We start from the raw sequence: 13,308 nt of genomic DNA, 5'->3' as shown, positions 1-13,308 counted from the left end.
GAGGGTAGGGGCGGGGGGGGGAGGGACGGGGCGGGAGCGGCGCCGGCTGCGGCGCCGGCTGCGCAGGCGCGGGAGCGGGCGCGGGGCCAATGGCCGCGCAAGCGTCGAGCCGGCAGGTGCGTGCGTCACTGCGAGGCGCGGCGCTGAGCGGGGGAGCCGGGCACGAGGGGGGCGGCGGCGGCGCGCGCGGTGCGAGCGGGGGTGTCACCGGCACCGGGCGTCCGCCAGCAACACGGGGGCGGAACCGTAGGAGCCCCAGCAGGGGACGGGTATCCCGGGCCGGGGTGAGGGGACGGCGGGGAGATGGTTGTGCGGGTGGTTCAGCTGGTGGGAAAGGCGCTGAGGGCCTGCGCTTCAGAACGGGCTGAAACCATGGAACACCAGTCACGGAGATTGGGGGAGGGGTCCCTGCGTGGTAGTTGCACACCTTCGGAGCAAAGCTGCCTGTGCTGGTGTGGGGAGAGGTGAAGGTCAACCGTGAGTGATCGTGCAGGCCCTTGCCTCTCATCAGCCAGGGCCTGGGCTGGCCGGGAGTGGATGGGGACAGCGGGCAGGAGACCGTTACTGCTGCATTTTTTGTTGTTTTTCTTCTTTCACAGCAGTGACCCCACGTGCTGATCGCTGCTTCTCTTTCCTCGCAGTGTCCGTGAGGGTGTTTAAAAGCTCCCCCAGGAGCGGGAGAAGGAGGTTTTCTTTGACCTTGGTCAGATCTAATCTGCATCTTGATCTGACTCTTGGTTGCAATTAGATTTAGGACCTCTGACCCCTCTGGTTTCTTGACAGAATTAAATCGTTAAAGAAATATTCTTCAAACTAGTGAGCACAAGAGAAGAAGCATGCAGGTCTTCACACCTTTTGGTAGAAGCTGAATAAAGCCATAACGCCACCATCTGTGAAATGGTGGCAGTAGTATTGATCTGCTTAATACTCAGTGCCCGAGAGCATTAAAGATGAGGAATTTCAGAAAAGTGAAACATCTGATTAATGGCTTATACGTGTGAGCTTTGGAGATGCCTATCCGTATGTTGTTAAATGTGCTTTATTCAGATTTTTGCTTGTATTCTTTGTACAAAACCTGTTAGCCATTTGTGTGTACAAGGGAGGTTTGGCAGATGCCCAGGGGTAGGCGAAGGGCTGTGTGGCTTGGAGCCATCCGCCCTTAAGGTTTGACGTTGCTGGAAAGCTAGTCTTGGAAGAAAATAGGCCCGTGCAAACATGAGTCGAGGGGAATAGGGATGTTGGCTTAGTGACGCTGCTGCGTGTTGTCAGTGTAAATATTTTTATTTAATTCTTCTTTTGTTTCAACAATAAAAGGGCAGAATCAACTTGTACTCAAAATACAAAATTTCACTTAGAAGCCCAGAATTGGCTGAGGCAATTTACTGTGTGATTTGGTTTTGTTTGCTCATGTGCCAAAGGGTCCTCTCGCTTATCCAGATGGTTCTCACCACACTCCCATACAAAGATAGTCTGTTCATCGCTGTTGCACGGAGGGTGCAACAGCTGATCCCAGAACAACCCATTCAGTGCTTTTTCTGAATTTATTCTCAGTGAGGGAGGCCAGTTGGAAATCTCATGGCACTTATTACAGTACCCAGCCTCTCGTAAAAGGTGTCCTCTGTAATACAGCTCCCATATTTTTATGCAGACTAAGATTACATCCTGCATCCATCCAAAATGAACAAATTAAAAACAAGCACAGGAGGTAGATTTGCCACTTCTCATCAGTTTATCTGGAGATTTCATCTGAAGCCATTTCTCTTCATTTTTACTCTTTTCAACAGCAGGCACAACGATTGCTGTATCCCTTTTCTCAATAGATGATACTGATTTTTCATTTACCACTCTTACCATAATATCTTTCTCATGGTCTCAAATAACACAAGAGCACATTTCACTGCTCAATGTATATACTTTAACTACTGGTGGAATTGGTACAGGGAAATGGTTCTGATCAGCGAGAAAACCATATTTGGTTAGTCCCCAGAAAATTAAGATTTCTGATGACATATTTCATTTGCCAGTTGGGTGCTGAAGATACTACTGGTGGTACAGAGGTAAAAATGAAATTTTAAAAGTGCTATAAAAATGAAAAAACAATATACTAATAAAAAGCATTGTCAAGTAGGGTCAGAGGAAGAAAGTGAAAGTCTAATTCCAGGGGAATACACTTGCTTTTCTTTCCCACTCTCTTGCACAACAGCCAGCCACCTGACAATTGCCTGCTTTTGGCATTAGTCAGCTCTTGTATTAGCTTTTAATGTTTGTTGATAATTTTCTCTCATTTGTGCCTGTGGATATAAATCTGGTTATTTATATGAAAAAATGTGTTACCAGTAAATATTGTTAAGTCTCTGAAGAGCTACATTGTGTTAGCCTTCTGATATTTATATGTCCACACATAACTAATCAGCTTCAGAGGAAAGTAAACAGCAGAGGTCTGTTTAGCCTCTTTCTGAAGGTCAATGGACAAAATAAAAAGCATCCAAGGTCACATGAAGCACGTTTTCAAGCTGGTATACACCATAGTTTATCCCGTTTCTTTATATACCTTTTTATTTTGTGAGCATCAGAACTGATGGCACCTATGTGCAAGAGACATGTCTGTGATCAAGTTAATTGTAATACTGCCTGCTGTGCATACATATATAGCTCATCATACGCTTTCTTTCACCCTGAATTTGCATAGCTTTTTTAATTATTACTATAATAAGCATCCACATTAAAAGAATGGTAGAAAATAAATTAGGAAATGCACTTGCAGCCTTAATTTGATCGCCTTTATAATAACATTTTTAATTCATGCAGCATGACCAATGCAATTTCTTTCCGCTGGCTGCATGGCATATTCAGCTCCCACTATGGAATTAGGTAAGACTTGTGTAACTGATGAAGTTGGTCCTGACAGTATTCCTACCAAAAAGTATATATCATATTTTCTCCTAATAATTTCTTAGTATCTGAAAGCTATTCCCATATTTATCATGTGTCTGGGCTCCCGAATGTTGAGGTCTCTTCCCTTCACTTTCTCTGTCCTACCCAGTGCTATTTGACTTTGATGCACCCTTAGTGAAACTATGATGGAGCTTCAGTGCTTGTCCTACTAGCAGGAGCAGTGAAGTTGCAAGCAAAAAAGCAAAATAGTCTGTGTAGTCTTGCACTGGGGAAAAATAATCAGATTAAACCTCCAGACTGGCTTCTTAAAAAGTAAAATAAATCCTTTTATAACAAGTAATAATTTACTTCTCATAAACCTGTCAGCACCAGCCAGAGCTCAGACACTGTATAAACATACATACATCTTGGATTAATTACCCTTGCCTTCAGATTCGCTGCAAGTAATTCAGTACAAGGATAATGCAAGAAAACACTAAATATTCTGGTGGTTGGTATTAGAAAACACAATCTCTTGTTTAAGGGCAGTTAGATTAATTACCAAGAGTATAGCTTTTGCATGTTGTTGCAGATGACACAGTAGCAAGCCCTCTCAAGTCGGGCATGTCCCAAAGCAGTCCTCCCTGCAAGCCAGGTTCAGGGCCTTCTGCAAACAAAGTGAAATCCTGCCTTTGCCCTGCTGAGTTGGGGAGTTCAGTCGTGTGGGATGCTTTTGGCACAAAAAGTGTGAACTGATGAGGAGTAGATTCAGCACTGGCTTTGAAATGCAGTGGTTGCTTTAGTTTTGAATTACTTGTTGGTTCTACCCATTTTCCTGTGTTTCCTGCCTGGTAACTACTTTAGTTCACTGCAGATTTTTAAAGCCCTCCATCCAACATCATGGAGCCATAGAGTTGAGGACAAACAAACGGAACTGTTTGATAATCTTATGCAAAACATTATAAACCTCAGGATATCACGTTTTCAGCATCCCCCTGTGTGCTGAAGCCAGTGGCCAGGGTTTGTCCCTGTCTCAGGCAGGACAGCAGGAGATTCTGCCTGGGGAGGGCACATAAGCCTGGCTACTGTCTCCAGCCTGGTCCCCATGTAGTCCTCTAGCATCTCCAGTTGTTCTGTTAGGGATGTCAGAGGGCACATCCCTGGCTATTCCTTTCCATTTCCAGTTTGAGCACTGCTGTTTGACTCTCACATCTTTTGAACCTGCAAGTGTAGTCTGCTTCCAGGATGTCTCACAGAAGCAAGTTCCAGAAGTTAAACACCTGCTAGGTAAAGCAGCACTTCTCTTTCCTCAGTTTTGAAACACTCCTCCCAGATTTACCAAATGCCCCCTGCTCCTGGTATTGCAGGATTTCGTGAATGACGGTTCTGCATGTGTTTTATTTGCTACTTTGTGATTTTGTAAACCTTGATCTTATCTTGCTTCAGCGTTCTGAAAATTAAGGCCTCAGGGTCTTACCAGTCTCTCCTCCAAAGGCAGCTGCTTCATCCCCAGGATCACATTAAATGCTCTTTTCTGTACCTGCTCAACTTTACTATGCCTTTCATGAGCACTGTGTGCAGGTCTGGTCTCCACATGTCAGAATGTGCGCTCACCACGGTTGTACACAGAAAAACGATGCTGTCTGTTTTGTTCTCTAACGCGTTTCCTTGGGGTTTTTTTGGCTGCCACATCATAATGAACGGAAGGTATCCAGTCTTCATTTTAAGATATAAAAAGATGAAAAAATTCCTACTTCCCTTGGTCTGTTTCTCCAGCGGCTGACCACTCTCATTGTAAAAAACATGCTGAGTTTTGTATTTTAGATTTTCAATGCTTAACGTTCAGACTTTGTTTTTCTACCTACTGCTTGCTCCTGTCGCTGTAAATGTGCATATACATCATATAACTTTGTGCATAACGTACATAAAACTTGGGAGTTTTCATTTTAGCAGGGGAAGTAATACTAACAAAAGACAGAGTGATTCTGGGCTTAGCTACCAGGATGCAGAGATCCTTCAACACAGCGTGCAAGATAAAACTGCTTCTCCTGTCTGTTTTGTTTTCTTCTGAGGAAAGACTAAACCTCAGAAACAAAGCTTTGATACTCTAGCAAGCCAGTTTGCTTGTGGCAGTAAGCAAGATTCAGTATATATTTTTCTTGGTAGCTTTTAGAGTGAGTAGCTTGAGTACTGTGTATTTCAATAAATGATATGGGACTGTCTATCACTCGTACAAAGACAGGAGAAAAAAATCAGCCTTTTGAATAAATATATATAAATAACGGTGTCAGCTGAAATATGTTACTTTGCCACTACCTTTAGTCCATCAAACATATTTCAGATAATTCTTGGGAAGATACTTTGCTGCATTTGTTGATAAATCTCAAAGTATTGAGTTAGGAGGAACATCTCTACAAATGTCCAGATTTTCATTGGCATAATTCAGTTTATGAACACAGAAAACACTGGTTCTTTTGGTAACAATTACAATTTTTCGGGCAGCGGGAAACATCAATTTTAAAATACCTGATTTTGTCAAACATTTGTCCTAGCCGTTACCTAGATATAAAAAGAACTATCTCTGAATATCACTCACGTCATACTTATGACGTAAAATGGCGTGTGTATGAATCTAGGTAAATAGTAGTCTCTGCAACATAAGACATGTGCAATGACCGTGTTGTTTAAACTACACTGAGCAACACTACGTAGCAGATGTAAAGTTTGTGGGTTCCACATCAGAGGAGCCCTAAGCAATGGCACTCCGATGTGCAAGCAGGGGATATTCAAGTAAGAACTTAGCTAATCATTTGGTTCTCTTGCATACAAAGTGAAAACCATACCCACTTTGGTTGTACTTTAGTTTCTGTCCCCAGCACTGAGAACATCACATGAAGAATTTCTCCGGTGAGGTTGGTATGAATTCTGGGCAGAGGGAGCTGGTGGGAATAGACTTTTGTGCATGTCCCGTGGTAGCCAGTCACTCACCGGATAGCCCTGACCCTGCTGGAATGGCTGTGTTGGCGTTACAGGATGCGGGCATTGCTACTAAATAAAGGTAGAAGGTTTTATATTGTTTTAAGAGAAGACAGAAAATTAACCTGCCTGTGTGTTGTTCAAAAACTAATCTGAATCCGAAGTATCAGTTTCTCTCTGCGTTCTCCAGCAGAACCTGTTCAAACAAAAGTCTGTTGAAGTTAAGGGGTGTGTCCCACAAAGAGCTCTGAAATTCCTTTCTTCCTTGAGCCTTTGCTTGCAAATCTGGTATTGTCTTTTACTGTATGTAAACACTTGCGCCTTCCCTCCCTATCTTCTCACATTTCTGCCTGACGCAGTTGAGGTTATCAGCATTTCTGTAATGCGGTCCCAACCTGCCACTACCCGTCCCATGGAGCACTTCAGACACATATCGCTCTATCACTATTGCTACGGCTCCTGTTTTCACATCATCCATCGTCACCTCTGTCCACTGAATGTTATTAACCATTTCTCACAACTTGGCATATTCCCATTTGTCATGTATCTTCACTAGCTTCTTATCAAATAACCATTGCCATTCCCAATACTTCACCCCTGAGGTTTGCCCCAAATCCATAATCTCTCCCTCGCTCCATCTTGCTCGTCTCCCCCCCGGGGCACCTTGAGCCTCCTTCCAGACTAAGCCTGCCTTTCTCCCTCCTCTTGCAGCACTTGATCCCTTGCCAAATCAGGAGTCACGCTGTCTTTGCTCTTTGGCCTCATTTTATGGTAACTGCAAGACGCAAGCCATTAACACATTTCACTGTTCCCGGTGTTTATGTCCCTGCCCCTGCCCTTTGGTGCCCACAGGTCCACCCCATGCGCGCAAGTGCCTGCTGTACACAAACACAGGGCAGTACTACGATGGATGTTATGTGAGGGGTATGTTTTACCAGTCCTTCCAGCTCAGAACAGTGTTGACTAATGCCCAGTACTAAAATTGCAGTGTTAACTGTAGGTTACAACGGTAATAAATGAGCTTTTTCCACCAAATCCCCAAGATTTTATATTTTACTATGAAAACCCTTTTATGAGCTCTATTGCAGCTGTTAGCACTTGTTTTAATTAAACTTACAGCACAGCATGCAGCTCAGTTAACCAGTTGTCAGTTTTCAAAATCAGTGAGCAGTTCCAATTGCATTTTTCTGTCATTCTTCACATTCTGTGCTTTAGCACACATTATAAAAATGTTGATAGAAGATTATATATCTCAGGGGAGGATAATGGGGATGTGAAACTTCTTACTTTTAGGCTATTTTTTTCAACTTAGTCTAGGTTCTTAAGTTTTATAAAGGTATTTGGTGTTTGATTGCAGCTTGGATGTCTGCATTAAAGGAAACAGGTAGTCTCAGCATCCAGGACAGAGGATTATAAGGCCACCTCACCATGGTTAGATCCATCATTGTCAGTCTCAGCAAAAAACTAATTGGTTTGTAGGGCAGAAAAACGCTTGCTGCCTTCAACTGCGATTTAAATCATGTCTGTATCAGAAACTAATTGGATGGGTGTTCCGTGTACAGTGCCTCTCCTGAGGTTTTTTGTGACTTTAATTCCCAAGGCTTTCAGCCCAAAAGAGTTGTATTAGAAAAAGAGGAAAAGAAAAATCTGGTTTTAGAGAATGCAGCGGCACAGCCTTTTGTTGCAGCTGGTTTGAAGTGTCTCTCCATTGACATCTAGTGTCCGTACAGAAAGATCTTTAGATTCCTCACGGCCGTTGTTGGCAATATTTATCTCTAAATCTTTAAAGATTTTTTCCATGCGTAGTTATTAAGACCTCTTATTGATAATACCAGGTCAGCCAGTAGGTGAGACTGATGGTAAAAACCCACTTAACACGTTGTGATATGCAGAGACATCTGTAGATGTCTGTGTTCTGAATGGCTCTGGAAAACCTTTTAATGCCTTGCCGTTCAAAAATATTATCCTTTTTTAAGTTATCATGTGAATACCTGCAAAATACTCTCAATCTCTATTCTCTTTCCTCAGAGCATACAAGCAACTGTGAACCAATAAATATTCAACACAGATTTTATGAAGTATTGTACCTCTGTAGTCAGGCATTATTCTAATTTTCTAGTTTTCTTTAATTAAGCAAGAGTGTCTTTCAGTGATAGAAACCTCTTTATTACACTCCATTATATCACTAAAAGCTATTTAATAAAGAACTGTCTTTATTTTTACAATGATGATGAGTTATTTTCATATTGATTTATTTATATTGTACAAATTCCAAGTTTTTACAAAAGGATTTGCTGTTTTGCTTTTAGAAAATCATGAATGGTGACAGTGAGCAATTAATCATGTCGTTAGTGTACACTTTGCTCCGTAGGCAACACCTTCGCAGTACTTCCTCCTGCTCCTTCAGCTAGCCTTACGTGCTTATGTTGGGATAGTGCACACAGGAGCTACACTAGAATCATGGCCCCACCATGCTTGGTCCTAGACTGGTGTGGAAAAGTCCTTCCCTACTTAGAAAACTCCCTGTAGGTTCATGTTTTGAGCATTTCCATTGTTAGAATCTGTTTTCAAAGGCAGTTATTTCAAATAAATTATGTTATGAAAGGTTAACAAGATTTGTTGCCCTAAAATTTGTGTGTTACAGCCTCAGAAGAAGAGTAGGACAGCTCCAAGGATGCACACTGAGCACAGCTCCTATCCATGACTGACTCTGTGGCTCCGAGGGGACTCCATCGTTTCTTGGCAGTGTTTTATGACCCACCCCTTTCCAACCTTTCCTCAATAGCTCATGAGCCCTGGAAGAGCTCTCTCCTGGTTTGGTGATACCTGACATAGCAGGGTCCTGTCCTTGCTAGCTAGTGGAAACTACTAATGTGCAAATAATAGATTTTACCCTGGAACAATAGGAAACTTCTGCTGAAAAAGAGCTAGAACAGCCTTGAACTTTTTCTGTGAAGGTCAGAGGAGGGTGATATAATATTTCCCACAATTTCTGGAAAAGTAGCTGTCATCAGTTTTTATAGATAGTCAAATATTTTCCCTATTTCTCCTTTCACTGCTCTGTTATTTAAAAACACTCATTACATTAGCCCAACTGTCAGAGAGTCTGTATTGAAAGAACCTGCTGAATCAATATATCCAGAATAGGAGTGAAAGCATCATTAAAATGTATCCCGCTTAGATTATTCATAATTTAACTATAAAGCAAAACATGTGATCATGAGCAATGAAGGAATGTGACATAAATAATTTCATTCAGAGCAGTGCACTAGTGCGGGCACTGGCAAAGCTGCCGCGGCAGCAGCCAGAGCCTTTAATATGCAACTGCTTTATAATTAGGGTTACAAATACACATTTGTATCCATCCTTCAGTCACCCTGACTTTTCATCCCCAGTAGGACTCGGTGCTTCCAGCAACCCCAAATTCTCCCTCCGTGGTGTCAATGGGAGGAGGCAACGGCTGCAGCCAAGAGCATCGCGTTGCTACGGCAACACATCCCACTTCCCCGGGGACCACGTTGCCTCGACGACATTGGATGGGCAGCCTCCGGTACATCAAATTGTCTCAGAGCAGCTGCCCCCCAAAAAGCAGGGCAGCCCTGGCCTTCGGGCAACGTGAATGCGCAGAGGTAGATGACTTGATGAGTGTAGGACCATGCACTCGCAGCCTGGGTCTGGATTAGGAGAGGGTGACCGGCGTGCGTGGTTCTTCGCAGGTAGTGAGACAAGGTTACTGCCAAAAGGAGCTTACCACTTTGTGTGTTACAATAAGACGGCAGGAAAGACAATGTCAGCGGGAGGGGATTAGCTGAAGGGAGCAAGTGCTGAGGCCACCGTTCTTGGTTTGTATAATCAGGACCTGCAAGCATATTACAACATCAGAAATAATTGTCTCTTGTTATAAGATGCATCTATGAATGGAGGTAATCTTGTACGTTGATTTTAGGGTGGTCCAGTGCTGCATTACACTGTCACATTCAGTACACTGTGTCATGTAGGCAGCAGATTAAAGATCAATTTACATAGGCAAATGCCTGTGTTAATACTGTGAGGCACAGAGCCTCCCACTTGTGTGCCTGAAAGCAGACCGGCAACCAAACCCAACCCGTGGGAAAACACTGACAAGTTTTCAAGAGCCTGTAGACCCTTTATCACAACCATGTTCATGGACATCTGCACCAAACGTGTTCTGTGGACTTCACTAGAGCCATCTGTGTCACTGCTAGTAAGATGAGGGGGTTCAAAGTTTGATGCACGGACATAAGTTATCCACAGTGCTTGAAGAGAAATTTGAGAAGCAGGAAGATGGTAAAGGACAGAAGAATTTACACAATATGACAGGTAATTTCCTTGTCATTTGTCCGTACTTCTTGTAGGAATCTTTTCTCCCTTTACGCTGTTGGATTAAGAAGCCTCTTGCCTACTGTAATTAGCCCTTGAATAAATAGCATCTCTTGAACACAAGCCTCTGTGTCCTGTTTTTGTGTGCTAACAGTGCTTTGCTTTTTTTAAGCCTTACACTGATTCTTGCAGAAGAGCAGAGCCTGCTTCATGGGGTCTAGTGTTACTTTTTGCCTCTGGAGACATTACCATATGCTGCAGTGCTATGTCTCGGTGATGTTAACATATCTGGTTATAAGTAAATGTTGCCTGTACTTAACAGCTACAGCCCTACTACTTGATTTATCCTTGTATTTCTGATATTGGCCTTACTCTCTCTGAGCCGTTCTTTGTGCATTTTCCACAAGTCATTAGCTGTTTTCTCACAATCAAAGCTATGGTTAATTGCGTTTACAAAGGATTCCTGAACTGTGAGAAATGTTTCTCAGAGTGTGTGGTTTTGCATCATTTAGCCTTGAAAGGATGCTGCTTTCCCTGACCTCTTGCTGGGTTTTCTCAATGACTCTGGTAATTGCATCAGTAGCCTTGGGAGTCACATTTTCCTTTCACATCTAGGAAAGATTCAACCTTTCCTTACTCTCTCCCAGCTGAATCACATATCCAGCCCCTCCTTTATTCTGTGGCTCAACCACACAGCTCTTTTTCTGGCTTCTGTGGATGCAATCTTGTTTCGCTCTTGTCCAGAATAAACCGTGCCACTTCCCTGGCTCATCAGTTCCACCACTCTACTTTTCTGTGAACTTCTCAGTCTTCCTTCTCCTCCCCTGCAACAAACACATTTCTTATCTTCTCCATCAACACCCTTTACAACCCATCTTCAGGCGAGTCTGTCAGCAGTCTTTCTGCCAGCGTTGTCCCCTGTCACCATTTCAAACAGATGTGTCAGTGGGTTTTCCACACCTGCCCACCACAGCTGGGCAGTGCTCTCCAGAAACACCTGCAAAGGGGGCTTGGGGCACAGAGACCAGCAGGGTACCCTCCTGTTGGAGGGATTCATCTGCCATGTTTCACCTTATACTTAAATTCAGACTGCCTTGGGGAAGGCCTTTTGTTCGCTTCAGCGCACTGAGAAGCTGAAAAACGACAGCCAGGAATGCATCCCAAACCCACGCATTTTGGATTCTGATGTCACCTCAAAGCCGTTTGGTCCCCACACTGATGCTCCACGTTATCTGCAGTTGTGTGTGGGGGGGTTCCCTTTCAAACGCATGGCAGCGATGTCAGTTCCTTAAGGTTTAATTTGCAGTCAGCAAGGAACTAGAGGCAACATGCAGAAAAAACCCTGTTTCCTCTCTTTCTTCACACCCCGTTAAAGGTGACGCGTTTTTCTGAGTCACAGCCAGCACAAACCTGTTGTAAAAGATTCAGCCTATGTTTATACTATGGCTTAGAGGAACATAAAAGACCATTTAGTGTTCAAAGTATTATTTTGAATTATTAATCAAGCCCCCTGTCTGGCTGAGCTCAGTCAGGTCCTTCTTCAGATTTTGTGGAGTTTATTTCTCTTCTAATCCTGGGCAATCTTTAATGTGCAGAACATCGGTTTGCTGATGAAATGGGAAGATTGCTGGCGAAGTTCAGCTCTGTGCATTTGCAGGAGGATCTTGGTGCAGGGGATATGCATTGCAGTTGTTCCTTTGTTCATATTTAATCATACAAGAAAGAAGAATGTAATTATGGCCTGTCTCCCTCAATCTCCTCCCTGCCTCTGAGTATCTGAACTCTTTGAGATAAAGGCAAGTGGGAATGTAGCTTTTTCTGACAGCAGAGTGCATCCCAGAGCAGATCAGAAGTGATTCTGCCCCAATCACTCAGCAGTTTCCATTTGACAACGGTTTCCTGCTGAGCTGTCTCCTGTGCAAAGGAACACGGCCATTACAAACAGCGTTGAAAGTACCAAAACCTGATCAAAGCTGGAAACATGGTGTTTCCTCTTGGTTTTCTTTGTACATTTGACAGCCCAGTCACACCATGCTTCTTTGCTTTTCCCCTCAATAGCTGGCTGTTTCTCCTTATCTGAAAACACCCTCATGCAGTTACTAGATTTGAGGATGGAGCATCAAAATGGGGCTTGGCTCAGAAATAGACTTCTTTTTTTCTATTTAGCTATTATAGCTGTTTATTTTCTGTTTAGCTTTGTATTGCAAGGTAAACTCACTTCATTTACACTCTAAAGCTATCAAGCTCTTTAAAGCTCAGCACAGGGTGACAAAAGATTTGCTCCCACAGAATTCTGAAAATTGAAAGTGTCTTATTGAAAAGGGTGTTTCAAGCTTGCAATTTTGGTTGGCCTCGGGCTGAAATGAAGCTGTAACAGCCAAGTCTAGAAAGGACTAAAAGCGGCAAAGAAGGATGAGTCGGTCCACCTGACTCCCAGGACGAGGGCTTGGGCGGGCGGCGTGGGGAGGCAGTTCAGGATGCTGACGGTGAGGGATGGTGTTCGACCAGACCAAGGAGAAACCTCCTCAGCCTGAGCAGTGTGGCAGTGCTGGAGAGCTACCAAAAAAACAGTCAACGAGAAGACAGTTGATTGATAGAATTGCCCGAAATGAGGAAGGAGGGAAAAGGCTGTAATATATAAACACTTTAATTGCAAAGTGGTTTAATCTGAGCTGTCTTGGAGCTGACAGGGTAAGTGTTATTGCTGCTTCCTAGACTACACAACAGGCACAGAGACTGATGGGGAAATTTTCCACTTAGTGGCAGGGATATTAAATTATAAAAAAGATAAAAGTTTATCTCAAAAGCAATAATCTGCCATTTTCTCAAGACCTTGCTGCAAGACTTTAAAAGAAATACTGTGGAAATCAAAGCAGTGCTCAAAAGGAGAGAAATCTGTTACAGAAAGAATGCTGATTTAAGTCTTCTTTCAGTTTGCAAAATGTTTTTACCTACAGAGAGGCTTTAAACAAAGGGGAAATGTATTCCAGTTGCTTGGGATCAAAATCCAAGTCTCAGACACACAGAAGAATAGTCCAGAGAGAGAAGCCAATAATTAGCTGCTGAAAAAAAGCCATGGCAAGTGAGAAACTCAATAGGGGTGGAAAGTGAAGGGGG

At 43.2% G+C, this 13,308-nt stretch overlaps 1 long non-coding RNA gene across 1 annotated transcript; it reads left to right on the top strand.

The window, feature by feature from the left end:
* Nucleotides 1-183: 183 nt before the first annotated feature.
* On the top strand, nt 184-5,156 carry LOC128137694 (uncharacterized). Its single transcript, XR_008233796.1, has 2 exons — nt 184-284; nt 642-5,156. It is a non-coding gene; the product is annotated as an uncharacterized LOC128137694 (long non-coding RNA).
* The last annotated feature ends 8,152 nt before the right edge of the window (nt 5,157-13,308 follow it).

This window comes from Harpia harpyja, chromosome Z, assembly GCF_026419915.1.
Source record: "Harpia harpyja isolate bHarHar1 chromosome Z, bHarHar1 primary haplotype, whole genome shotgun sequence".
Classification (NCBI taxonomy): domain Eukaryota; kingdom Metazoa; phylum Chordata; class Aves; order Accipitriformes; family Accipitridae; genus Harpia; species Harpia harpyja.
Note: the sequence above shows the minus strand (reverse complement) of the source record. Positions and strands in the feature narration are given on the sequence as shown.